Here is a 26,945-nt window from a genome sequence, read left to right as displayed (position 1 = left end):
CTGCATTCCAAGGGGCGAGTCCAGAGGTCTTGGCTCCTGGCTCCTCCCTGTGGCTCCTCCCCCTCCAGGAAGCCTTCGGATTTGGGAAAACCAGTCCAGACTCGGAGGCGTGTGATTCGGATCATTAGCACCTTGTAGTTGGGATCCTTGCCTTGTAAGTCTCTTTGTTCTCTGGAAGTTCCGGGGAAGGGAGGGGCGGGCAGCCCGGAGGAGTCTCCTTTCAGCCTCTGCCTCTGCTCCAAGCAGAACAAAGCCGCGCGGGGAAGGCGCTTTGATCCCAGACAATGAGAGCCGCTGGATTAAGTGCTGGAGAGACCAGACAGCTCCGGCACAAAACAGATCAGTTACTTTTCTTTTTTTTTTTTTTTTCCCGTTTTTCTCTTCTAATTTTTTTAAGACCTAATTCATGTACTGGAAACAAAAAAAAAAGTAAAATGTTTTGAAGGATGGTATTTCCGTAGCAATACGAGTCCCAGGCATAACCTGCAACATGTGTGTCTGGGGTGCCCAGCACAGGCTTGGCCGCTCTGGCCCCGGGCCGGCTGCACCCCTGATGAGGTGGGGGTCACGGGGTCTTCCCGGGGCTGTGCTCGGCCCTAAAGCTGGTAAGTGGTAGCCCCACCTGGAGGAACTTTGGAAAATTTGCTCATGTGTTCAGCACAGTTGCTAGATGCAGGGAACGCCGAGTTGAAAAATAAACGCAATAAAATCACCTCGTCTGTGCCAAGCCCCAGGGAGGCTACACGTTCCAACTCCCCAAACCTGCTCCACCCCGATCTCTAGGGCCTCGGTTTCCTTCTGAGAACCTGGGCGATTTTATTTTATTTATTTATTTATTTATTTATTATTTTTTTAAACCTGGGCGATTTTAGTAAGACCTGTGAGCCGGGTGTTCTGGTCCCCCACACCCCAGATGCACACGGAGGCACACGGAGGCTGGCCACCCCCGAGTCTGCGCAGCGGGACAGGTGGCAGGACAGAGGTGCAAGCCCAGGCCGGCTCCAGGGCTGTGGTGGCCCCCAGCGCCTCCTGGCCCACACGACCCTCGTGACTCACACCGGCAGCCTGAGCCCGGTGGGGCCAGGGCAGGTGCAGGGGCGCCGGGAGCCCCGAGAGGCAGCGGCGGAGCTGGGCGTGTAGAGCAGCCCCAGGTAGAGGAGGGAGAAAGGCCGTGAGACAAGGGGCGCGAGGCTCGCAATTAGACTCGAAGAATTTGAGAGATCGAAGGATGCTTCTGCTTGCTAGCCTCTCCGTACCTCCCCCCCCCCCCCCCCCCCCGCCTTAGCGAAACCCCAAGGTTTCCACTGTTTCCGGAATGGTGTTAGAAATGATCAGCGCCAGGGCACCCGGGGGGCTCAGAGGTTGAGCATCTGCCTTCGGGGTCCTGGGATCGAGTCCCACGTCGGGCTCCCTGCATGGAGCCTGCTTCTCCCTCTGCCTGTGTCTCTGCCTCTCTCTCTCTCTGTGTCTCTCATGAATAAATAAATAAAATCTTAAAAAAAAAAAAAAGAGAGAGAGAGAGAAATGATCAGTGCTGGGAGGGGCCTCCTCATATGCTGGTTAATGAGCAAACTTACAGCCAGATAGCAGAGGCCCATTACCGGGCTGGGACCACTTTGCCAGCCATGACTCCACGCACCTTTAACTCAGGGCAGCCTGAACTTGTAAGTATGTCCCTTGTCCAGCCAGAGCCCCCGTCATGCATCCTCTTAACTTCTGCTAAGACTCTCCCATCTCCGAGGCCCAGGTGTCCCCTATACTCAAGGCCTGACTTTGCTGTCACTTCCTCCAGGAAGCATTCCATAGGCCACCTAGCTCCAGCCGTGAAGAATTCCTTCCTCCTTTCGATTTCCTTGTGGCAGGGATGGTTTCCTAATCTCCCTGATTGCGTGGCAAGCCTTTGCAGCTGAGATCCCTGTTGAGTTCTGGTCGCCAGCACCTAGCAGACCTGACCTATGTTGTTAGCCAATAGGCCTAAGATGAAAATACAGGAACGGACATGTTTGGAGTTATTTATTTGCGCCCCTGTTGTGACTTTTTCGTTGATCTGGCATTCGGGCCCAGGAAAATGAAGCCCTGGGAAGAAGCCCCTCGGGGAGTTCATAGAAACTTTAATTCTGGGGCATCAGAGGGGTCCCACATCCTGGGGCATCAGAGAAACCATTTCCGGTCTCTCTGCCTCAGGCATGATGGACAGAGAAAAGATCTCCAATTCTTCTCTCATGTTGACAGCTCAGTACTGTTTGAATGAGTACATTCCTCTGTACCTGATGAGGCAAGATGTAGGATATGATCCTAAGACAACGAAAAAGGGCCTAGATTCAGCTGTATTCTTGAATTCCAAAGGCCTGATATGCCGATGACTTTTTTCCCTCCTGGTGCCAAATCAGCTCTGCTTATCGACTGCTATTTTAATGAAACCTCCTGGTACCAGCTCAGGAAGGATATTTTTATTAGATACGACTGGGCGGATTCTCATGTTGAAAGCATTTGGTGTAAAACATGAACGCATCCAGTCCTCAGATATCTTTCCAAATATTTCCTTTGAAATCCGAGCATTACCAAAGAACTTGAGATAAGAAGATGAAAAAAGGAATTAAAGAGCAAGGATGACGAGCTTGTCTCCCCCACCCCCACCCCCCATCCTGCATGGGTGCGGCTTTGGGCATTTGCAAATCAATGCAAGCAAATGAGATGGGGCCAAGCCTGGACAATCCAGGCCCTGGCTCTTACCCAGGGGGGCTCGGTCAGGTGGCCAGTGTCCTGGTCTCGGGTCTTCTCTTCCCCTCTAACCTCTCCTTAGGGACCGGAATCATATGGAGGAGAAGATAAGAATAGGTCTGACTCACGTGTAGTCAACTCTGCTAACTCAGTTCCCCTGCACGATGGTGTCTAAATCTCAGCATCAAGGAGAACGCTGTGACCAGGGTTTACAGAAATCAACCCTTCCCTTCTCCACTGAAACTCTCAAAGTCATTCACCTCCCCCAACTACCAGTGAGGTATACACAGAGCCTTAGAGCTTCGGCTCTGGAGTCACTGCCTAAATCCAGATACAGATGTTCCTCCACTTAAGGGGGGGGGGGGTGGCATCCCGATAAACCCACTGTAAAGTTGGAAATACCATACGTTGAAAATGCATTTGATACACCCCACCTACCAAGCATCATAGCTTAGCCTAGCCTGCCTTACACCTACGTGCTCAGAACACTTACCGTGGGCCTACTGTTGTGTAGAATCATCTCACACGAAGCCTTTTTTTTATAACGAAGTGCTGAACATCTGTAATTTATTGGATACTGTACTGAAAGCGAGAAACAGAATGGCTGTGGGGGTGCAGAATGGTTGCGTGTCGCTCGTTTACCTTCGTGATCCCATCCGTGGCTGCCTGGTAGCTCTGGCTCCTGCTGCCGCCCAGCATCATGGTTGAGGGTCATCCCACATGCTGTTAGCCCAGAAGAAGATCAAAATTAAAAGTATGGTTTCTACTGAATGCAAACCGCTTTCACACCATTGTACAGTTAAAAAAAAAAAAAATCCTGGGATCCCTGGGTGACGCAGCGGTTTGGCGCCTGCCTTTGGCCCAGGGCGCGATCCTGGAGACCCAGGATCGAATCCCACATCAGGATCCCGGTGCATGGAGCCTGCTTCTCCCTCTGCCTGTGTCTCTGCCTCTCTCTCTCTCTCTCTCTGTGACTATCATAAAAAAAATAAAATCTTTAAAAAAAAAAAAATCCTAAGTTGTAAACATTCTAAGTCAGGGACCGTCTGAACTGGCTTTACCACTTTATAGCTGGGTGACCTTGGGCAAGTTACGCTACTGCCATCTCTCAGTGGCCTTGTTAAAAGACAATAAGCGGTTGTAGTCATTGGTAGGGTTGTTAAAAGGAGGTAATTTATCTAATACTCTTGGCCATGCCTACCATGTAGTCAACACTCAAGTCCAAGAGGGGCCTCAGACCATGGGTGGCCTTATTTCCTAGATAAGTCTGTTTCAGAGCTGAATTTCACAGATCCTGAAATCGGGGCCAAAATAAACGAGTCCAATTTAACTCCAGAATTCAGAGTTGCTTAACCAGACAGCCGGGATGGTTCACTATTCCAGCTGAAATTCCATCTCAACATTGTTCTCACCACTTGATAGATAGAAGACTGAAGCTCAGAAAGCTCAATGTCAGCCAGAGGGTTTCAGAAACATTCTAGGGAAGAGATATTGGTGTATTTTAGAAAGGGGAAAGGTAGCCTCTGTGCTCGCATTGGACTCATTCAGTAGCGTTTGCAGGAATTTGTGGCTCATCAGCTGCATTTTCACCAACAGGAAGAGCAAAGTGGCTTCTATGCACTTGACTTGGAAGTATGGCTTTTGCTTGTCCTTGGGTTGTTCCTGGAGAGACACACAATTGAAGACACTCTTTGGGGTGCATGGATGGCTCAGTAGGTTAGACATCTGCCTTCGGCTCAGGTCATGATCCTCCCTCTCCCTCTGCCTCTGTTCTTCCCCTTCCGCCTCCCCCTCCCTCCGCTTGTGCATGCTCTCTCTCTCAAAAAAATAAATAAAATCTTTAAAATAAACAAATAAATTTTTTTTTTTTTTAAAGACATTCTAGGGACGCCTGGGTGGCTCAGCAGTTTAACACCTGCCTTCAGCCCAGGGTAAATAAAAAAGACATTCTATGAGAAGGAAAAGTCCTTTAGGGTACAGCTATTCTATGAGTCACTCAGGCCCTCACCCCTGGGCGGGCCCCCAGTGCTGGCTGTTCATGCCTGTGGCTCCTTCACAGGTGTCCAGACCATCATCTTCCCTTTACCTCTCCAGCTCTGGGCAGCTTCCTCTCAACCCCCTTCCCGGGCTAGGGCCTCAAGACCTGAGAAATGTTGCATGGCATGGCCTGGTCGCATGCCCCTGCTGGGCCCCTTCTGGGCTCACTGCTCTGTCTTGGCTCCCTGTCTGTGTCCCATTGGTTCCTCCTGACCTGACCTGTTCCTTGGTTCTGTTGTCTCTTTGCCTTGTTGTCAGCTCCTTTCTTGGACATCAACTCAAGTGGTCCTTATCTCTCCTGACTCCATGCTAAACCTCTGACTTGCGTGGTCTGGACAGGTTTTTCCATACAAATCTCCCAGCCCAGTGACCCGCAGTATTTTCCTCTTCCCACTAGCAGGGAGGGACATTCAGAGTGGTCACCCTCTGCCAAGAAACCCAGGAAGTCCCTCTTCTACTGAAACACGTGAATAATGGGAAATTTGTTTAATCTCTCACACCAACTTCAGTTTTCTAGCCACGTGGAGTTCTGGAGTGCTGGGCGGCTCTGTCTTTGGCAGTGTCTTCCCGGGCCATGGGTAGGGCAACTGTGTGCCACACGCTTTATGTCCCATTTGTAGATATGCTCTTCCTCCCAGGCTTCCAGACAAGTGACTGGAGCCCACCATTAGGTACAGAGTAAAAACTTTTTTCTTTGCTCATGGGCTGTAGAGATTTGGTACTCCTATAATAAGATAGGGAACTTCCTGGTACTTAAACAAACTGGGATGTTATAGTATAGAAATAATGCCTCTACAAGAGAAAGAAATGTTTCTTGAGCATTTATTGTATATAAAGCTCTGAGATCGTTTCTATTCTGTCTGTATAATCTAGAGGCTTCCTTCATTCCTAAATTCTGGATGAGACAAACTTAATCACTTCCTCTATCCATGCCTTATGGAAGTCCAAAGGCTTCCTCAAGATTTTTGTGATTTTCAAGGGATTTTGGTCTCATGACAGAAATATTTTACTTTTTTAAATTAGGAGCAAACAGATATAAAACACAGCTTTCATTTTAAAAAAGGATTGTAAAGATTTTTTTTCTCCAATGCAAATACATTTTTGATTCTAATTCTCAATTAAAAGAAAAAAAAAAACCCTGAGAATAGACATTTTTAATCCCACTTTACAGATGAAAAGATCAGTAATGTTTTAGGGATTGTAACTGTGTTTTTTCCTCTCAAGTAGCAAATAGGTGGCAGATTTGTTATTCAATCCAGATCTGTGTGCCTCCAAACCCATGCTCTTCCCACTAATTTCAAATGGAGCTGGGCTTTCAGATTGAAAGACCGGTTTAATTGTGTAACTGTCGTAGGTTTTATAATGTCATCTTTATATCACTGCTATAGATGAAGCAAGTCATTTTCTGGGAGGTAGTTCAATTTGCACAAGGCAGCTAGAATTTCCACCCCTTTAGTCTAAATTTTGACCCTGAAATTTTTACACCACAGGAGTGATGGGACAAATAACTAAGCAGCACATTGAGGCTTTTCGCAAAACTGGAATGAATCAATGTTAACAGAAGGGTCTGCAAGAAACCTCACCTCCTGGAAATAGATGGTCTGGTATCCCAGTTAAAAATTGCTGGATTCCAGAACTTATTAGGAATCTGCTTGAAATTCTGTACTGTCCCAATTTTATCTTCAGAATTGAATTAATTAGCCAAAAAACATTTGCATGTGTAATTTGTTTTTTCTTCAGATGCTTGGTGATAACAAGCTATTCTTTTAACATCATTAAGATGGAAACGTATTATATTTTCATGCAAAGCAGGGTCTGTTATTTTTGAAGTGCCTAATCCCCTTGTCTTTAAAATATTCAGAAAGTGAGTGTGTGTCAGACAGTGGGTGCCCTGGGCCTTTGGAAGTCAGACTTCAGCTCCTGCGGTGGTGGATGGTTTCATCTGTAACACAAGGAAGTTGTTGCAAAGAAAGAATTCACGGGAGTTACAACCACACTAATAGGCTCACAGAAGGCCAGTTCCTAATTTGGAATGGTGTTGGGGCCAAAGAACCGAAGGAAGAAAACCTGGAAATTTGTAACTGGTGTTGGCATTTATGGTGCCATTTAAAACCAAAATTTTATAGTTGGTATCTGTCTCTTGACCTTGGAGGCTTGCAAACTCCTAGCCATTTGTGCAAACATATCCACCTTGATTAATCTCATTGTCTGTAAAGTTATGGTCCATGAAACTGCCTCTTCTGACACTTTTTATTAGAGGAGATTATCAGGAAAATACATCTTAAGGATGTTATTGATTTTAAAATGACAAAGGGAAGAAGTTTATCTAATTGTGAGGTATATATTCCCAACTGTTTGACAAATGTAAGGAAATACGATTTTATGGACTCTTCACGGGAAACTGGTGAATTTCTTACCTGGATTTACAGAGACACGTACCACTGATTGTATTTTCAACATCAGACGCAACCTCAGAAGTTATTTTATGAGAAGACATTCTTCAGCTGGTCAGATGTCTTTCTTAAATAGCTCTGACTCAATTCTACTCGTCACCTACTTTCTCTCTTCCATGTCAATATAATGAAAAAAAAAAAACAGATAAAAATATGCCCACTTACACTTTTCTACTTCTTAAAGTCCTTAGTGAAATTATCATAATGCTGAGAGGGTTCAAAATCCTGGTGTCAGGAGGTACGTGGAATTCAAAGAATGACCTGTGTTGGAAATCTGTGTCTTGTACTCCCTGGTGATGTTATCATGGGGAACTTCCTTCTGGAGTCTGAGCCTCTGTTTTCTCTCCGATAAAATAGAGATAGTCATGAATACCTCTTAGGGATATAACATTTAAGCTTCCGGTGAGGCATCTATACATGGAAGGCATCTAGTCTACATAGAAGGCATCTGTAAGTGGTGATTTTTATGTTTACTTCGGGAGGACAGTCCTAAGGGTACCTGTTGTCTTTGTATACTTTAAGAAATTTTACTCGAGACGGTAGTTTCATGTGTCCTGATCATCTCCTCGGGGGATAATTGGAATCGATTGGTTTAAGTCACAGGGAAATTATAGGTCTTACTTGAGCTGCCTGGGCTGTGGGGTTTAGGTTTCCTGCCACTAGAGATAATCAAGTAGGGTCTGGGCATCCCTGCTGATGGGTGTTGTAGGGAGGTGTCAGGATGAAAGACCAGACCAGATGACCCATAACTCCGTTCTTTGCCTGATGTTTTAAAATTCCCTGATTAATCACATGAGGTCACATGTGATGAGAGATTACATCACAAATGAGATCCTCAACGTCAGATGTGTTGCTCTTTTGTTGCCTTGTGTACTTGGCCTCCATGGATGGACCTCACTCGGTCTCTCTTGGGTCTCCTCTGAGATTTGATTGGTTCCCAAGGTCTCCCAGTCTAGAGAGACTCCACTTAAAAAAATTTTCCCCTCCATTTCCGTTCCCTTCCCTCCTTCCCTCCTCAGCCCCTTTCTCTGCTACACTCCTCTTTTCTCTCATCTTCAGATTTCTCACTACCATCAGGACCAGAAATGTCTACCTTTGGTCGCTTTCTGTTCACTCAAGTTTACTTCATCTCTAAGAAAGCTAATCCTGAGAAATCCTGAGAAAATGTGAACATTACAGGTATGGATCAATTCTGAGAGTTACTTCTTTGCAGGCTGGCTTCATTTTAAAAAATGGTACATGGGAAACCGAATGGGCTTTGCATCCAGACCCAAATTCAAATCCTGTCTTGTAAACTATGAGATCCTGGGTGAGTCCCTTCACATTTGAGGGTTCCTTCTTCCCTCATCTCAAAAAATTACACTCCTTTTGAAGGGTTGTACACATTGGAAGAACTCGTGAATGTCTTCTCCTAACACTGTCCCCTTACTTTAGCATCACCTTTCTGAAGGGTTGACGGTCTTCACAATTATTTTTCACCTCCTCTCATTTCCTCCAGAAGCTTTTTGAGAAACTTACATGACCTGTGGTATGAAAACCTTCTATCAAATTCTACCTCTTCCAGGAAGTCTTCCTTGATAGACACAGTAATGAAAGATATTAAAATTCTTACTAAGTGCTATTAAACTAATATCCATTCTGGCTTCCTCTGTGCAAGACAGAAGAGGCGAAACCCACTGTGAGGCGAAGGGTAAAGAAGAACCTAAATCTCTATTTTTCAAATGCCTTCCGAGCAGGTACATCCTTACCGCTGCCTGTAGTTTGCTACAGGAAGTCTTTCTGGTTTGTTTGGAGGTAGGTGAGTATGTTTTTGGATGAGAACGTTCTGAGGGGCCACCTGAACTGGTCTGTCCTCCATGAGGTGGACACTGTGAGCAAGATAGCAGTAATAGGGAAGAAAGACAGACGATCTGGAGTCACCCAGAACAGAACAGAATAGGGTGTTTACCAAACATAATCACCTACCATCTGTGACCAGGGCAGTTGACTCCAGTAGAGGTTAGCAAACCTTTTCTGTAAAGAGTCAGAGAGTAAATATTTTAGGCTTTGTGGGCTGAATGATCTTGGTTGCAACCACTCAACTCTGCCATTATAGCTTCGGGAGCCACAGACAATACATAAACGAATGAATGAATGAATGAATGAATGAATGAATATGGTTGCATTCCAAGAAAACTTGACTTACACAAGCAGAAGGTGGGCTTGATTCCAGCCCCAGGCAGTAGTTTGTCAGCCTGTGGTCTAATTCTCCAAGCCTCGATGTTACTCATCTTCGACATGGGGGTAAGAAAGTGTCGTGAAGATAAAGTAGGCTAATATAATAAGTGAAGCCTCTGAGCACACTGCCTCACCTGGGAAAGATCTCAAAAAAAGTTACTTCTTTCTGTCTCTTTTTTTCTCCCAAGTGCTTCTGTACTGTGAGGAGTTAGGAAAAAATGCACATAAAGGTCCTTCCCAGCCCTGTGATTTTATGAAATTGCCCGTCAAAAAAAGAGCAAGAAAGAGCTCATGCCAGAGAGAGAAATTGTATGCGTGTTCTTTTTCTCTGCAAAGTCTGACCACAAGAAGCATTAAATCAATCAGATGACAAAGCAGAATGTGAAAAATTGAGTTGGTTTGGTCCCAAGTATGCAGGAGGCCTGTGCCGTTGGGATCAGAAGCAGAAAAAAAAAAAAAAAAAAAAAGGAAATGTTTTCTTCACGTTGTGTGCATTGGCTATTCTGTGACTCCCACATAATTCATCATAGGGAAACTTTGAGTGCAATAAACATTTTCCCTAAGTTTAGTAGCTACTCTGATCAAGAACAAAGCTATTAACATAAATGCAGATAAATACAAGGCAAATAATGATATTCCCAATTGCTTCTGTGTCAAACCAGCTCAGCCCATCAATCTTGCCTGACTGGGTAAGAAGGAACCTAGAGAATTTATAACTGTAGATTTCTTTCTGAAGCATTTCTACCTCACAGAGGAGGGGAAGGACGAACTATCCAGAAAATCCCAGGGAACGCAGTGCATACTCCCCAGAGCCGTCCATCTTGGGCATGCTCTTGGTCGCTGCGAATCCCCTGCCTTTCTGGGGCTGGGACTCTCCTCCAATGTGGCATTTCTTCTGGCAGAGCCAGTGGCCGCTTTTGTAACGTAGGGTCCCTCTCTCTCCACCCCTGGAGAGGGCTGTGTCCCAGGGAGCTACTGGGGTGCCCACCCTGCCCATTGTGGGGGAGGGGAGGGGACGCGGCATGGTTCTCTGTCCTTGGTCCTGATGCCAACGCTGACTCACATCTGCTGGACCAGTTCAGTTCCAGAGAACTCGGTCTCCAGCTCTGCGTCCTCCTCTGTATTCACTTCCTTGGCTTTACTTCCACGTTTGAGATTGAACAGCAACGTTCCTGTGCTTCTTCCCTCAATGGCCTCCTCCCGCTCTGCTACCTACCCCGCAGTCATCTCATTTACTCTCACGGCCACAGATACTTCCCCCATTCCAATGACTCCCACATCTGGAAGCCCAGGCTTCCATGACGTGCAGAGGCTTCTATGTGGCTCCAGCTGCTATCACCCCCGACTGTCCATCAGACATACCGAATTGAACAAAGCAGCAGCTCACACTTCTGCCTCCCTCCTAGTGAGCGTTTCTAGGTAACACTGTTCTCTACCCTGTAGCCCAGATCAGAAACTGGACAATGCTGGGGCTTCCTTTTTCTCAGCCCTGATATCTCAACATGACCTACAGATAAGGAACTTCCTAAAATTCTTCCCAAAGCCATTCCTCCTACTCTACTAGATCACACTTGGGCTAATGGGGAGTGTACTCATTGTCTCTGACTGGAGATACACTTTATTTTGGGTCCCTGCCTCTACTTCCCCCCTTCCTTTATCCCTCTCTTCTACAGTTAATGATTTGGGGTTTCCTATGTGCCATGATGGTATAAACTAAGGAGTATTTCCAAATAGTGCAGATGTCCACAGTATGTAGGAGCTGCTGTGTGGACATAATTATAACCGAAAGCGGGCATGTGGGGTTTACAGTTTGATATAGCAACTTGGCCCTGGGGCAGAGAGAAATCTCAACTAGGGAACAGAAACTTCTATTTTCATTGTCTATGCATCAGGCTAGATGATGTGAGTATATTCAAATGAACTCTCCTAAAATCCCTGCAAGGAAAGATCATTGTCACCAGTGTTACAAGGGAGAAAAAAAAGAAAAAACAAAAAAAAAAAACAAAAACAAAAAACCTTGCAACTTTCTGATTTTAGGGGATCTCTTAGTTAGGATGTGATAATCTGGAACTTAAATTGAAAGCTTCCCGTGTATAAAAACCCTACTCTTGATCCCTATCACCCGCTTCTCTGAGGTGGGAGGTACAAGGACAATTCTGATAGACTCATAGAGAAGAAATGTGGCAAGACTGGATGTAGACAGAATATAATTTCCCAGAATACACTTTCCCAGAATACAACCAATACCAGAGACTTTATCGTCTGTTGTGCTCACTTATCTACCCTCGAGCCTACAGTGGCCTGTCCTTAGGGAGCCACTCAATAGATGTTTATTGACTTAATGAATTAATTCTCAAAGTCCTACAAATTTGGTCTTGGAAGCACATTTCCCCAAAAAGAGCATAATTGTATGACCTTGTCTTCCCATATGTCTGTCCTCCTCTTGGAGCCTGACAGCTGTGTGGACAGGACTTCCTCCCACAGGCTTTTGTAGGCCGGCATGAGGGCAGCTGATGCGACACTCAGCAATGTTTGTTGAGTGAATCCTGGGTCACCGAGTCCTTTGCCATTTTTGCCTCGCTTAGCACAGTATATCAGAGATGCCCGTGCTCCTCTACATAAACGATACTACCTTCCCAGTGACACTTGGAAGTCTGCTCCGGGACCCTGGTTCTGCCACAAACAAGGCCTCCCTCTCAGCCTCCATGTGATCTATCGTGGCTTCAGGGCGGAGTACAAACCCAGTGCAGAAACGATACTCCTTTCTCTTCTTGCTCCTTTTGCCTACCATCGTATTCTCCATCGGCCTCATGAATTATTTCCCTTGTAATTGCAGAATGGCAACAGCAATATGCAGAAAGACGTTTTTAAAATTGCTTTACCTCTGCTTCTTTGCCTTGGAAAACGTTTCGCCTCACGTATCTCTGTGCCTCTCGGTGCCGATGTCAAAAGCAGAGAGTTAGTAGAAAGAACAAGACTTCCATGGCTCAGGCAATCCCGATTTGATCCTGGGTCTATCTCTTATCACCCGTGTGAATTTTTAAAGACTATTGACTTTATCAGAGCCCGAGGTCCTTTATGAGTAAAACAGAGCTGATCACCCCTACTTGAGTTGTGCTGACTGTTCCACAAGCTGGTGTTAAGCCCTGGGTGGAAAGTAGGAGGTCTCCACCCATTAATTTCCTTTCCGTGGGCCCCCACGCCTTTATCACCTCATATACACCAACACAGATATGTCTCCTGGTTAAATGAACTGGCCGCTGGCAGTGAATTTCCAACCACCACTCAGGGTGGTTGCGTTGGTCTGACCGTCACCTCACCCGTCTGAGTGGCCCGAGCCAGCCTGCCAGGTGCTCTGGCCTTTGGCCGGTGACATTTGGACCTGTCTGCCTGAATGTCAGTCTTCTCGTAGGTGCTAGGCTCGCAGATGCCAATCACTGCTCGCTGTGACTGATCGGCATGCTGCAATGTGTGCCCGCAGAGTTTCCTGACAGGAGGCGAAGGGTTGAGTTGACCCAACATCATCTGTCTGGCTGGATGCTCATTTTTCTTCTCCTGCCTGTCTTGCTCCTGCTCACTACTTAAGATGTGTCTCAGGGCGCTTTGCCCTGGCGTGCTCTTTCCACCCTCTCTGCCTCCTCAAGGCGACTCTAAATGTCAATCCTGACCTTAACTTCTCTCCCAGTGATGCATTCCCTCCATCTGTTCATCCACTCATTCCTCCTTTTCTCTTTTTCCCTCTGTAAACAATTGTCAAGCATCGACCACGCGCCTTGTTCTTGGGGACTTTTAGGTACAGCTCTCCATAATCAGTGGAGAATTTCCACTCTCAGAGAGAGATGATAACAGGGTCACAGTGTTCACAGATTTCCTTTGTGATCTTGTGCGTCCTGCTCCAGTGGTGGGCGTGGTTAAGGGCTTGGAGCTGGGGGGCCGGGGGGCTGGCCATTGCTGTGTGTTTGTCCAGACCGGGCACCTCATTTTGTTTCCAGGTTCCTAACCACCTCTGCATCTTTGGCAGCTTAGTTACATCCTTGCTTTTGTGGTTCTTGCTGCTTCTGCAGCCGGGCGTCAGCAGGTGCTCTCTGCCAGCTGTTGATCCAGGCTTCTTTTGCTCAGCTTTTCCCATCAGAGCTCCATTTTGTGCAACCTGGGACGGTCCAGCCATTAAAGGTTGCACCAGGGGTACTCCCTCCCCTCTCCCAGGTCCTAGCCTTCTCCAGGGAGCTCTCAAAGGTCGGGCTGAGGCAATGCTTTGCCACGTAGAACTCAACAGCATTATGTTCCAGCTGTGGTTTGCCACGAGTCTGATGCCTTCAAACTACCTCAGAGGGACTTGCTTCCTTCCTGGCGCTGCTCTAAAGAAACAGTCAACCTTCTGCTCCCTTCTTTGCCTGGTAGCTGTGATTCCTTGTGCAGAAGGTTCCAGGGGCTTTCTCAGGATTCTTCCCGTGAGACACCAGGATCCTTTTGCAAAAGGGGCTCCTGCAACCCTCCTGGGACATCCCAGGATTCCAGAGATGCTTATGCAAATGAGACTCCCTCTGAGGCCCGCTTCTCTGTGCTGTTGGGGAGTTTTTCTCCACAGTAATCAACAGCTCATCTTAATTGCTTTTGTTTATGGTTCAATAAGTGCATCATTTTTTTGGCAACACCAGCTCACAGCAGTATCTTAAATTACCCAAGCCTGCCCACTTTCATTTATGAACTCTGGCTTGTGTCTGATGAGCACTTAGATTTTTAACCATTTATTTCCTCCGCATGACAGGGAATGAGGAACATAAAGCTGATGGGAACCGTAAAGAAGGGGGAACACCAGAGACCAGGGAACCATAAACGTAGCGTAGAGTGTGCGGGGCCAATATAAAAGCAATGAGTTTTTAATATACAGCATGTGTAATACATTCATATTCCTAATAAAGTCAATTATTGTTGAATCTGTTATTTCTCAATTTTCCACCTCAGCTCAGGCAAAAACAAATCTGGAGCCATTCAGAAGAAAAAAAAATCATACCACAGTAATTGCAAAGGCAGCAGCTGTCAAAAAAAAAATTGTCTAATAAGTGCCTGTTTCACACATTTACCCTCCCAGGAACTAGGGGTGAATGTTGGGAACAGAGCTTGCCATGAATCTAATCGAAGGCAAAACTGAATCTTTGCCCTTGATTTGAGCAATTATCTTGCTCTTTGCTACTCCCCTTCCCCACCTTTTATTCCAGTTGTTCTGCAGGCAGCAGCAAGATGGAGCATGTAGCGTCCATGGGGACCAGTGTGCCTCAGTCATATTTCAGTTTTTTTATTTTTAATTTTCAAAATTTTTTTTGACATTTCCATTAATGACCCGGGCGAACCTGTCCATGCCTCTCCACCTCTCTGTGCCTTGGTTTCCTTATTTGTTTCATGAGGGAGCTGTCCCCAAAGCCAACTGATCATCAAAATAATTTGTCTTAATGTTTAACGATAGCAAGCTTCGGAGTCTTAGTATTATTACTCTTCTTATTTATAGGCGAATATTAGTTATCTATTGATGCGTGACAATTTTACACAACTCTAGTGGCTTAAAACTACAGGCCTTTATTACCTTTATTTTACCAGGTGCTGTGGGTCAGGGGTTTACACACAGCTTGGCTGAGTCAGGGTCCCACAGGGCAATGGTGGAGGGTTCAGAGGGGTGGCGTTTCTGCTGCGACTCGGACGGCGAAGGCCATGGTTCCAAGCTCGTGTCGCTGTTGGCAGAGTTCAGTTCCCTTCAGCCCATTGGACTGGGGACCTCAGTGTCTTGCTGGTTGTGAGTCAGAGAACATTCTCAGCGCCGAAGTAGTTGTTGGCTGGAGATTTGCCTCTGTTCCCTATGTGGGTCTCCTCGACCCGACCATCTGCTTCGTCAAAGCCAGGGAGGGAGAGGATCTGTAAGACTGACATGACAGTCTTAAATAATTCTATCATGGAAGTGACATCTTGTATGTGGGATATTCCAGTGGTTAGAAGCCAGTCACAGGTTCCACTGAGATCAAAAGGAGGGAGTTACACAATCATGTGAACCCAGAAGGATGCGTCATGAGATCCCCCTATGAGTCTGCCTACCGCAGAGAGTAGCACATGATAGATGTTTAGAAAGCAAAAAGTAGGGATCCCTGGGTGGCGCAGCGGTTAGCGCCTGCCTTTGGCCCAGGGCGTGACCCTGGAGGCCCGGGATCGAATCCCACGTCAGGCTCCCGGTGCATGGAGCCTGCTTCTCCCTCTGCCTGTGTCTCTGCCTCTCTCTCTCTCTCACTGTGTGCCTATCATTAAAAAAAAAAAAAAAAAAAAAAAAAAAAAGCAAAAAGTAAAGAAAGCTATAGGGTCCAATTCTCCCTTTTTCCAATGATCTTGACCATTTCTATTCTAAGGCTTTGGGTAGTTGTCTCAGTCTCCCAAGGCTGCTGTCACAAATTACCACAAACCAGGTGGCCATGAAACAACAGAAATGTACTTTTTCACAGTTCCGAGGGTTGTCAGTATGAAGTCGAGGTGCTGGCAAGGCCCCGCTCCCTCTAAGGCTCTAGGGAAGAACCCCTAGTGCCTCCTCTTAGCTTCGGGTGGCTCCCGGCAATCTCTGTTCCTTGGTTTGTAGCTGTGCCTCTCCGACGCCTGCCTCTGTTGTCCCATGGGCTTCTTCCCTGTGAGTCTCCCTGTTTTCTCCTCCCCATTTTTTTTTAAATCAAATCACCTCATATTCCTTTTAATTTTTATTTATATATTTATTTAAAAGATTTCGTTTATTTATTCTCAAGAGACAGAGAGGGAGAGAGGCAGAGACACAAGCAGAGGGAGAAGCAGGGTTCTCACAAGGAGCCTGATGTGGGACTCGATCCGGGTCTCCAGGATCAGGCCCTGAACCAAAGGCAGATGCTCAACCGCTGAGCCACCCAGGCATGCCTATTTTATTTATTTTTAAAGACTTTATTTATTTGTGAGAGAGAGTGAGCACAAGCAGAAGGGGAGAGAGAGAGAGAGGGAGAAACAGACTCCCCGCTGAGCAGGGAGCCCAAAGCTGGGCTCTCTCCCAGGACCCTGGGATCGTGACCTGAGCCGAAGGCCGACCTTTAAGCGACTGAGCCACCGAGGGGCCCCTTCTTTTCCTGTTCTTATGAGGACCCCAGGCCTTGGCCTTAGGACCAACCCATCTCTAGTATGACCTCATCTCAATTACATCTGCAGAGACCTTACTTCCAAATAACATCACTTTTGGAGGTCCTGGGTAGACGTGACATTTTGTGGGACACTCTTCATGCCACGATAGTGGTTGATTTTTCCTCTGCCTCCCTAACGCTAGGTGCTATCTGTAAACCGCTCTCACTACCTTCCCACTCTGGAGGATGCGTTCTCGTAGAGGTGCCAGAAAGCAGAGGCTGGGACTGCCCTTCTCTGACTCGTCTGGGGATCCAGGCGACCTACCTAGTCTCTCTCTGCCTCAAATTCCTGGGAAGCGGGCATCATCATAGCAAAGGTATTGAACTTATAGGGCTGTTATAGGATTAATTGAGATAATATATGTAGAGCGATTAGCACATTGTCTGGCCCATGATAAGCATCCTGCAAAGGTCAACAGTCATTACCTCCCACTTCACCTTCCTTCTCCACCACCTGCTTTTCTGACTTTATAAATATCATGTTTAGTGTTTGCTTTATTACTTTAAATTACATTTAAATTAATGGATTAATTATTCATTATAATTATAATTAACCATAAGTAGGATATAAATTATATAGAAGTATATGTAATATGTAGATAAAATATATAATTATAATCAATGAAAAATTAATAAACTTAAAAGGATTAAAATTAATTTATTAATTAAATCATTTCAGATTATATATTTAGGGTTAAAACTCTTTATTGCTTCATCTGTTTAGTCTGTACAGAATTTAGATACTTCCGTCTTAGGTGAAGGAATTAGCAACCCCCTTCCTCTTCCTGTAGCGTCTCTCTCCTGCCTCTCGTCGTGTCAACTGTGTCTTTATTTTTCGCCTCTCAATTTTTATGTTGATTTTATGATATTTAATTCTGTTTTTGTCTTCCAAGTTTTGTCGAGGCTAATTTTGAGAATGGCCTTTACTTCACAACCCAACCACTCTTTCTATATTTTAATATTGCGACAATAATAACAGCTACTCTTTGCGTGCTTATGTGGAGTGAATTGCCATTCGAAATACATTACCTATATTGGATTCTTCTATCTGTGTATCAGTCCTGTGAGGTAGGTGACAGTCCTGTGAGGAGGAGAGAGCGGAGGCACAGAGAGGTTAAGTAACTCTCCAAGGTCATGGAGCCAGTAAGCGGCAGAGGCAAGAGTTTGGGCCCAGCCTGTGACCTCAGACCTCTTGCTCAGAGCCAGTATGTTCTGTGGCCTCTCAGTGCCCCCCTACCCCCACCCCCTGGCACCCACCTGGCCACCTGGTCGGGCTGGACTCGAGGAAGCAAGCGCAAGGCTGTGCCTTCAAACTCACACCACTTGAAGGAAGGTGGGAAAACCTAACAACTTCCTTCCTTTACCTACACCCACTGAACACCTGCGTTTGTTTTTCACACTCAGTCCATGCCTTTCACGTGCACCTGGCCCTTGAATACCGTGAGTTTGGACTGTGCGGTCCACTGGTATGCAGAGTTTTTTCTGTAAGCATGGAACAGTGCTATAAACATATTCTCCTTTCCTTAGGATTTTCTTAATAACATTTTTTTGCTCTATCTTACTTTGTTAAGAGCACAACACATGATACATACAACATACAAGATGTGAGTTAATATACTTATGTTACTGGTAAGGCTTCTCGGCAACAGAATGCCATTAGAGGTTAAGATTTTGGGGAGTCCAATTAGAAACGACCAATACCCACCATTTGCTTCATGTGGTTGGAACTGGAGGGGATGATGCTGAGTGAAGTAAGTCAATCAGAGAAGGACAAACATTATATGGTCTCATTCATTTGGGGAATATAAGAATTAGTGAAAGGGAATAAAGGGGAAAGGAGAGAAAATGAGTGAAAATATCAGTGAGGGTGACAGAGCATGAGAGTCTCCTAACTCTGGGAAACGAACAAGGGGGTGGAAGGGGGGGTGGGCGGGGGGACGGGGGGGACAGGGGGATGGGGTGACGGACACTGATGGGGGCACTTGACAGGATGAGCACTGGGTATGCTATATGTTGGCAAATTGAACTCCAATAAAAAAAAAAAAAGAAAAAAAAAAGAAAAGGAAAAGACTTAACTATTTAAAAAAAGATTTGGGGGAGTCCAAAGTTATACGTGGATTTTCAACTGCACGGGTGGTTGGCGCCCCCAAGCCCCATGTTGTTCAAGGCCAACTGTATGTGTTTGTCTCTTCCAAGGGGTTCCTTTAGTTTTTCTCACTGACACAGAAAATTCTGCCTTCGTGGTCCCATGAGGGACTTGCAGCTTCTTTGCTGTTACCACTGAAAGGACGGAATCTACTTCCCTCTCACACATGTTATTTCCGGCACCTGCCGACTTCCTGTTTCCATTTGCGCTGATTGATTTTGGCTGCACACTTGTCATCCTGAGGTTTCATTTTGCTCCCCTCTGGGATTCGTTTCTATTTTTCCTTGGATTTCCCGGACTCCTTTCTATTTCTCTTGGATTTCTTTTTCATTTGGCTGAAGCATATTCTCAATTTCATTTCTTGTTTTGCAGAAAATATTCTTTGCAGAAGTGTTAGTATCTTTACACGTATGCTGTCTGGGTGTATAATTGAAATACATTTTCCCTCAAAGGGTGAGAACTGATGTGAATCTGATTACTGCCCCATTGAAGAGAATACCTTTCTTCTCTCTGAGCTTTTGGGATATTCTCTTCATCGTTGCTAGTTTGGATACTCGCCGGGATGCCAGGTGAGAGTTTTTGATTTATTTGTCTTCTGCAACACTCCAAAGACTCTATCGTTCTGAAGACCCAAGTTCTTTTGTTTCTATGACGAGTTCTTTGGGGAGTTTTATTCTTTGAATTATACGTTCTTGGGTTCCCCTCAGTCCTGGAATGAGGCTCAGGAGTCTTAAACCATCACAAAATTCTCCCACAGCTTTCTTAGTCAGTGATGGCTGTGAACCACCTGACGAGATGGCCCCTGGGGTCACCTCCCGTGGTAGCGTGGCCAGGGTGGCTTTCTGTGATGTTGTCCTGTGATGCTTTGCTCCCGAATTTTAGTGCTTTCACCAGCACGGTAGGGGTGGAGATGTGAAGTTAGCCCGCCCCTGTCTACCCCACAGCGTTCTTGCAAAGGTCACACGCATCTGTGTCTGTAGAATATGTTGAAAACTCTCCAGGGTCATGACATGTCGGAAGTGAATTCGTCAAGGTGCTACGGCTTTTGGCCAGGCTCTGTGAGTTCTGGCAGATCGCATCTCTTGAGGTGGTGACCTCGTGGAGAAAAATGTCCCTGGGCTCCATTTTTGTAGACTTTTTCCTTCATATCACCTGCTTCTTGGTCCCTGTAGGTAGATGTCTGAAGATAGAGCCGTCTATTTTAATTTCTCCTCTTGCCTCTTCTCCTCCTATTCCATTTGCTGGCTTAAGTATCAAATCAGGCTTGGTGTTCCTAGTTTCTAAATAGCACTGCCTCTTCCAACTGCTCTATAAATCATTATTATTAATAACAGGGATAATAACGATAATACTAAATAGCACTCGGCTAAAATCTTCCATTACAAAATGCTTTCAGAAATAGTACCTCTGGGCTGCTGGTTTATATAGGAAACACAAAAACTGATTAAAAAAGATGACTGTTCTATCCAAAATGTGTTTGCTTTTCTGGGTTGAATTCATTTGTTTGATTGAAAACTTCATAAGGAAGGTGTTTGCTGGAGAGGTCTGGAATTAAGCATGAGAGAGGTGGAAATAAGCATGATGTGAAGCCCTGAAATAGTTCATTGATAACCTGAATGTTTGGAAGTACGAGGGGGGACAGATCCAGCTTATGCTGGAAAAGTAGGATCGTGTGGACACAGCAGATTCAATGCCTACAGTAGAATAATTGCAGTCACGTTTCTTGGAATACTTGTGGAATCCTGACACAAAGTAAGGGGCTGTTTCAGAAGAAAGATGGTGGATTTAGGCATTATTTAAATATCTCAGAACCTCTGTTTCCTTGTTTTTAGCTAGGGGTTTAAAAATGATCTCATGTGGGATTCCTGGGTAGCTCAGTGGTGGAGCATCTGCCTTTGGCTCAGGTTGTGATCCTGGGGTCCTGGGTTCGAGTTCTGCATCAAGCTCCCCGTGGGGAGCCTGCTTCTCCCTCTGCCCGTGTCTCTGCCTCTCTCTCTCTGTCTCTCATGACTAAATAAATAAAATCTTAAAAAAATAAAATAAAATAAAACTGTTCTCACGAGGTTGCAGTCAGCACCTACCAGTTTCTAGCACATAGGGATTAATATTCCAAAATAAAAGGTGTTGTTGTTGTTACTGACATTGCTTTAGTGCTGTACATACAGGAGGCACTGCAAATAAAAGATGATTTTATTTTTTGTAGGTTTTTAACTTTAAGTATCTTGTATTTGCATAAAAGTGCACACAGATAATACAAATACAGTCGGATGGATTTTCACATGGTGAACATACCTGAGTAACCAGAACTTGGAAATGGAACATCGGAACTTACCCCATGGTTACCTGCGTTCTCTCTCGTCAGGACCTGCCATGATTCCCCACCAAAGTATGATCTGTCTTATAACTTTGGACACCATAAATTCATTTTGCTTGGTTTTGAACTTATGGCAAATGGAATGATACAGTATATACTCTGCTTCTTCTGTTGGTTTGGTGAGTGTTTGGACAGGCTGGTTTGTGCCTTCACTCATGTTGATCATTCCATTGGAGATCTTTCCTTCTTACAGCTGCATGGTATGCTGTTGTGTCCTGGATACTGGGGAACTTCCACGTGGCCATCATGGAGAGCGATGCCGTGAGTCCCAGGACATTCCTTTAGGTGAATATGAGGGGCTAACAGTCTTCATTCTAATACCCTAGCAGGCCGGGGTGTTTTTCCTGTCCCTCTTCCTCTTCATCCAGTTGACCTCCAAGGCCCAGCCATCCACCTTCTCAGTCTCTGAGATCTGACCCTGTCACCCATTGCCTGAACTCTTGCAATAACTGTCTTTCCTTCCCACATTCCTCATTTCTTCCAGCCGAACCTCGGTACCACCAGAATAGTCTTCCTGAGACATACAACCGATTGTATCACTGTTTTGCTCAAAACTTTCATCCTCAATACAATTGAAACAAAGCAAAGCAAAACAACACGACTCTGAGCTCCTTGTATAATCAGGCTCCACCTTAAACGAGCTCCTGCCAACATCTCCCTCTTCATTACTGAGTTCATGTCTGTGTACTGGTGCCACATTAGATTAGCAACTTTGCTACTCCAGCGCTGGCCAAGGCTGGTATGGCCTTCCTCTCTTTCTGCCAATATTGAATTTCTTCTCATGGTTGAAGACCAACCGAGGGCTGTCATGTTCCAACAACACTTCCTGCTCCAGGCTCTGTGAAGCCTAGTCTGACCTCCCAGCACTCATCATGTCTATCTGGTCAGTCCAACCTTGACCTATTGAGGGCTGGGCTTATGGTTTTCTTCTTCACTCAGTTCCTTTTGTTTCCTTGTTTAGATACTGTGGCTGCTTCCTGGGCACTGTAAAGAATCATCCTCATCCTCATTAAAGAAGAGGACACCCCACAACAAGCTCTTGTCCAACAAGTTCCTCATGATTGGGGTAAGTGGACCCAATTTCTTGTTTAGGTTAATTATTTGAGAATTACTGTTTCATGATAAGTTAAAAGTAGCTTGTATTTGTGTAATTACCTGCCCCGTCACTTGCAAGGCAACTGAGTGAATGAACTTTGCTTCCTCTCAATGAGAAACCATTTCATTTTTGATAAGCCCCTACAGTATCTCTTGGAGTCTGACAGGTCCCCTGACACAGGATTTGGTTTATGCAGCCGGGAATCATCTGAAGGAGCTGGAGTGACACAAAATCAGAGACCCCTCTACTTCCAGTCAGTCTGATGGGACTGACATTCTCTCCTCCTTAAGATCATTCCTGCTCCTTACCTTGGGGCCCTACAGCCCTGAGCCAGTGCTTCTTTCTGCCTGACATAGGACAATGGTGTGTGTATCCCGGTGTCTCCTTCATTTGTCTTCCTTATCCTAGACTATTCTAGACTGCTTCTCCACCCCAGCACCTGGCACACCCAACACATAGTAGGCCCTCCTTAAACTGATTGTTGATGAATCGTTTATTTTATTTATTTTTTATTTTTTTAAAATTTCTGAATGTGTAGTAAAAGTCATTTGCACTGGGGAGATTACCTCAGTGTTTATTTTTCTTGTTTGCAAATTAAAAGGACACATTTTAGTTGATTCCATAAATAGATCTTTATTGATGTCTAGTGCATATCTACAGAAACTAAGGACATTCAAACCGGCAGCATATTTTAAGCTGATGAGGACCAATACCCTACCATTGTTTTGTGTTGAATTTCGAGTGTGATTTATGACTGCTACCTCTGTGTCAGTGGTTGTGGCAGATGCTCTGCACTTGTCTGCTTTCACCCTCATTCCTTGTGCATAGAGTTCAAGGAAAATACCAGTTTTCAACAAATACACATTCAGACAAACAAACCTTTCTCCCAAGGCTGGGGAGGAACTAAGTGGAAGGGATTTTGGAGGATATGAAGAAGTTTCATCATATGAAACAATGCCAACATTAGTGGCATCTTAATCAGTAGCCCCCTCATATTAGTGCTTTGTTTTTAAAGATTTTATTTATTTATTCTTGAGAGACACAGAGAGAGAGGCAGAGACACAGGGAGAGGGAGAAGCAGGCTCCATGCAGGGAGCCCGACGTGCGACTCGATCCCGGGTCTCCAGGATCAGGCCCTGGGCTGAAGGTGGCGCTAAACTGCTGAGCCACCTGGGCTGCCCTTAAAGTAATGTTAAATCATCTTATCCCACAAATATTTTGTTGACACTTGTACTAGGCACTGGGAGCACAGTGTTGAAAGGAAGACCTAGTTCTTTATTCTCATGGAACTTCATGTCTCCTGGGGGAAAGCCAGACAAAACAGGAAAAAGGCAAGTAAACAAGCAAATGACTTAGAATGGTTCCAAAATGTGACAATAATAAGACCACATTTCATTGATTTTTAAGACACATTTCTTTTCACCTTTTAATATTGTTGAAATTGTGATGTCTTAAAATGGGAATGTGTGTTTAATATATTGTTTTTCCCCCTGAGAAGTTATTAAATTGATGCTTTGACTTCCGATCGATGGTGTCTCAGAATGGAGGAAATATGGTAATAATAAAAGCTCACATTTATTGAACACTAACTATGAGTCAGGTGCAGAGCGGTACATGTTGTAGCACTGTCTCTTTTCTTCTGGATAACAACCAGAGGAAGCATGCAGACGCCTCTCTGCTTTACAGATGAGAGAAGTGCTTCTCAGGGAGGTGAGGCACCTGGTTGAACGCTGAACACCTGCAGGGGCCAGTATTTGAACCATGGCCTGTCTGACTCCGCTCTCTTAGTTGCCGGAGTTACTTCCTCCCCTAACACTGACACCTTCTCAAAATAGCTGGTATGAAGCAATCAATGCTGCTAGGATTCCTGGAGGTTCTCATAGGTTGGCTGCATAGTTTTTACATAATTAGGACGTACACTCTGAAAGGTAATTGAACCGCAAATGGGCTGCACAGAAATGGGACTACAGAGACCACGTCCACAGGGGTGTCTGGGTGGAGCAGTCGGTAAACAGCTGATTCTTGGTTTCAGCTCAGGTCATGATCTCAGGGTCATGAGATGCAGCCCCGCGTCAGGCTCCCCGCTCAGTGTGGAGTCTACTTGGATTCTCTCTCCCTGTGTCCTGCGCCCCAGCACCTGCGCACATGCAGGCACCCTTTCTATCAGACAAATAAATCTTTAAAAAGAAAAGAAAAAGACTATGCCCACAGAGCAGCTCACTCCCCCAGTGAGTCTGGAAGCAAGGGCTATGGATCTATCTTGCAGTCTGTGAGTGCAAAGCAACCTCTGTGCTCCTTGGGCATCCTTCTAGAAAGATCTTCTGGTATGAAGGAGATAATTCTGGAATTTACTGTAGAGAGGATAGGGTTTTTAGCAAGAAGATGCCAGAGATACCTCCTAACCCATGCCAACCCCAGAGACGTTTAGCGGCTTGCTCAGGATGCCCAAGACAGTTTGGAGAATCAGAAACAGGTCCCTGATCCTCCAGTCCCATGGGTTTATCTTTCTAATTTGTTCATCTCCCGTTGTCCTCTCTTTGTTCTCCCTTTCCTCCCCCTTTCTTTCTCTCCCTCCTTCCTTCTCTGTTCCTTTTCATCTAAAGAAAGGCCTGGTAGATTGAAAAGGCATGAAATAACTTTGGTGGCAAAAGGGTGAAGTTTGGTAGCTGAGGTAGAAAGTTCTGGAACTTGGGAAAGTGTGAGGGACCACTAAGATTAGCTGACGATTGATTTATGTGGCTAAATAGTTAATATGCTTAAAGAGGTTTTAAAATATGAAGCTTGTGATTAATATTTATAGGACTAAGTGATGAGAAATGACCAGAAAAGAAGCCTGTTGGGTTGACTTAAAGATTCTAAAATCTCCTGAGATCGTCCGGGCGGGAAGGGGGAAGGCGGCGGTGCTGTGCGCTGGAAGAAGCCGCCTTCGGTTGCTAATGCAAGAGGAATCCAAAACAGGAGCTCTGGGAGAGCCTGTGTGTGTACTAGAGGCAATTTCCATGCTCATTGACTTCATCCCGCACAGGCTGGCCTGATTTGGGTTACTCTGAGCTGGTAAATCGAAGAGAGCACGAAAATCCAGTGCATGAACTAGTAACCTATTTAGAGAATTTGTGAAAGAGTTGGGGATGTAAGGCTTCTGAATCCAGCCAGCAAGGCAGCTGGGAGAGACCCAGAGGGAGACAAAGATGTCTGGGAAGATGGGTGCTTCTCCGCCAGGCCCGGGCAGGGCCCAGGGGGCCGTGGCCACACGGAGTCAGCTCACTCTCAGTCCCCGAGAAGAAACGTTTGTGCTCCCAAATCTGTACCCACAGATTTAGTATTCCCGGACAGGTCCTCTCCCTTTGGCGGGCAGGCAATTTATATATATTTGGCTAAGCTGAATTCTTCTAACCAGAACATAGCACACTGTCTTGGAACTTTCTCATCACTAAATGAATGTTTAAGAGCCTGTCATTAGTTGATAAACACAGATACGGAAGAAGAAGCTCATTTTAAGAAACTCTGGCATTCTGGCCTTAAAAAGAATAAATTACAGAATGATTAGTCACTTCAGAAAGGGTTTCTTCATTTGAAAAGAGACCGGCTTCACCATGAGTATCTTTGAAAAAAACAAAAAAACCCCGAAAAATCCAAACCCACCACCACCCCAAATCAAGAAAACAAAAGAGAGGTTTTCAAATTTACATCCTGCATTTATAAATGCAGTTCGTATATAAATGTAGGCTACTCCACTTTAATATATGCACAGTGAGCTTTGCACTACTTCTAGCTCCTTCCTTCCTTCATTCAATAATAGGAAAGAGGTTTAGGCAGATTCCAGGAGGAAGATCGAGAAGTAAGATAGTGTCCCGGTCTTCAAGTAGAGGGACTTGCCACCTCCTGTTTTTTGTAATGTTTACTACGTTATGAAAATAAAGTGTTTGCTGGAGAAGACTGAGAATATGCAAAAGGAATCCCAAGGAAGGAAAAAGGATGCCTGAAGTCACCGTGCTCAGAAGAACTCAGTGGGGGGATGTTGACCCATTCCCTTGGAGCGGTGCGGGTGGGTGTGGGTGGGTACGGGTGGGTGCGGGTGGGTGTGCAGGGATGGCTGTGACCCGGCTTTGAGGGGAGATGGGGACGGAGGCGGCGAGGTGTGCATAAGCAGGGCAAGAGCTTTGCAAATCATAATGGGTTTGGACTTTTCCCTTCGGTGGTGGGACAGCCGGAGGAGTTAATGGCAAGGGGGTGGTGTGCTTTGAATGCCTGCAGCCTCTTCTTTCCTGCCTCCTGTACATAGGGAAGGGGAGCTCTTCCTCGTTGGAAGGATGTGTCAAAGGGCATACAGACGACATCAGCTGATGCCTTCGGATCATTCGGCGTCCCTAGCCAGGCACTGTGCAAAGCACTTGACGTGGATTTCACTTCACCCCCTAAGGACCGTTTGGGTGTGGATCCCACCAGGCAAGTACTGATGCTTCAGGGAAATGCGCACGCGGGAGGTCAGTCAACTAGCGAACAAACGGTAGGATCAGGATTTGAACCCAGACCATCTGGCTGCAGAGTCCCATGGCAGTTACCCCACTGTTGCTTGACAAACTACCCTGAAATTTAGCAGCTGAAAGCAACCCCCATTTTATTACAGTCGGAGATCCAGGCAGGGCTCGCCCGTCGCAGCTCGGCGGGCCTGGGTGTTTCTGCTCCCTGTGGCATGGGCTAAGGTTGCTTGGTGGCATTTGCCAGGTGG

General features: G+C 45.6%; 1 long non-coding RNA gene across 3 annotated transcripts; it reads left to right on the top strand.

Moving 5' to 3' along the window:
* LOC140626301 (uncharacterized) lies at positions 1-26,945 on the top strand. 3 transcript variants are annotated; one of them, XR_012025503.1, is made up of 4 exons: positions 1-154; positions 21,314-21,405; positions 22,082-22,186; positions 26,499-26,945. It is a non-coding gene; the product is annotated as an uncharacterized lncRNA (long non-coding RNA). The 3 variants fall into 3 exon arrangements; XR_012025494.1 differs by lacking the exon at positions 1-154 and adding an exon at positions 20,995-21,132; XR_012025493.1 differs by lacking the exon at positions 1-154 and adding an exon at positions 20,995-21,239.

Source organism: Canis lupus, chromosome 3 (assembly GCF_048164855.1).
Source record: "Canis lupus baileyi chromosome 3, mCanLup2.hap1, whole genome shotgun sequence".
Taxonomy (NCBI): domain Eukaryota; kingdom Metazoa; phylum Chordata; class Mammalia; order Carnivora; family Canidae; genus Canis; species Canis lupus.
This window is presented reverse-complemented; position numbering and strand designations above follow the sequence as displayed.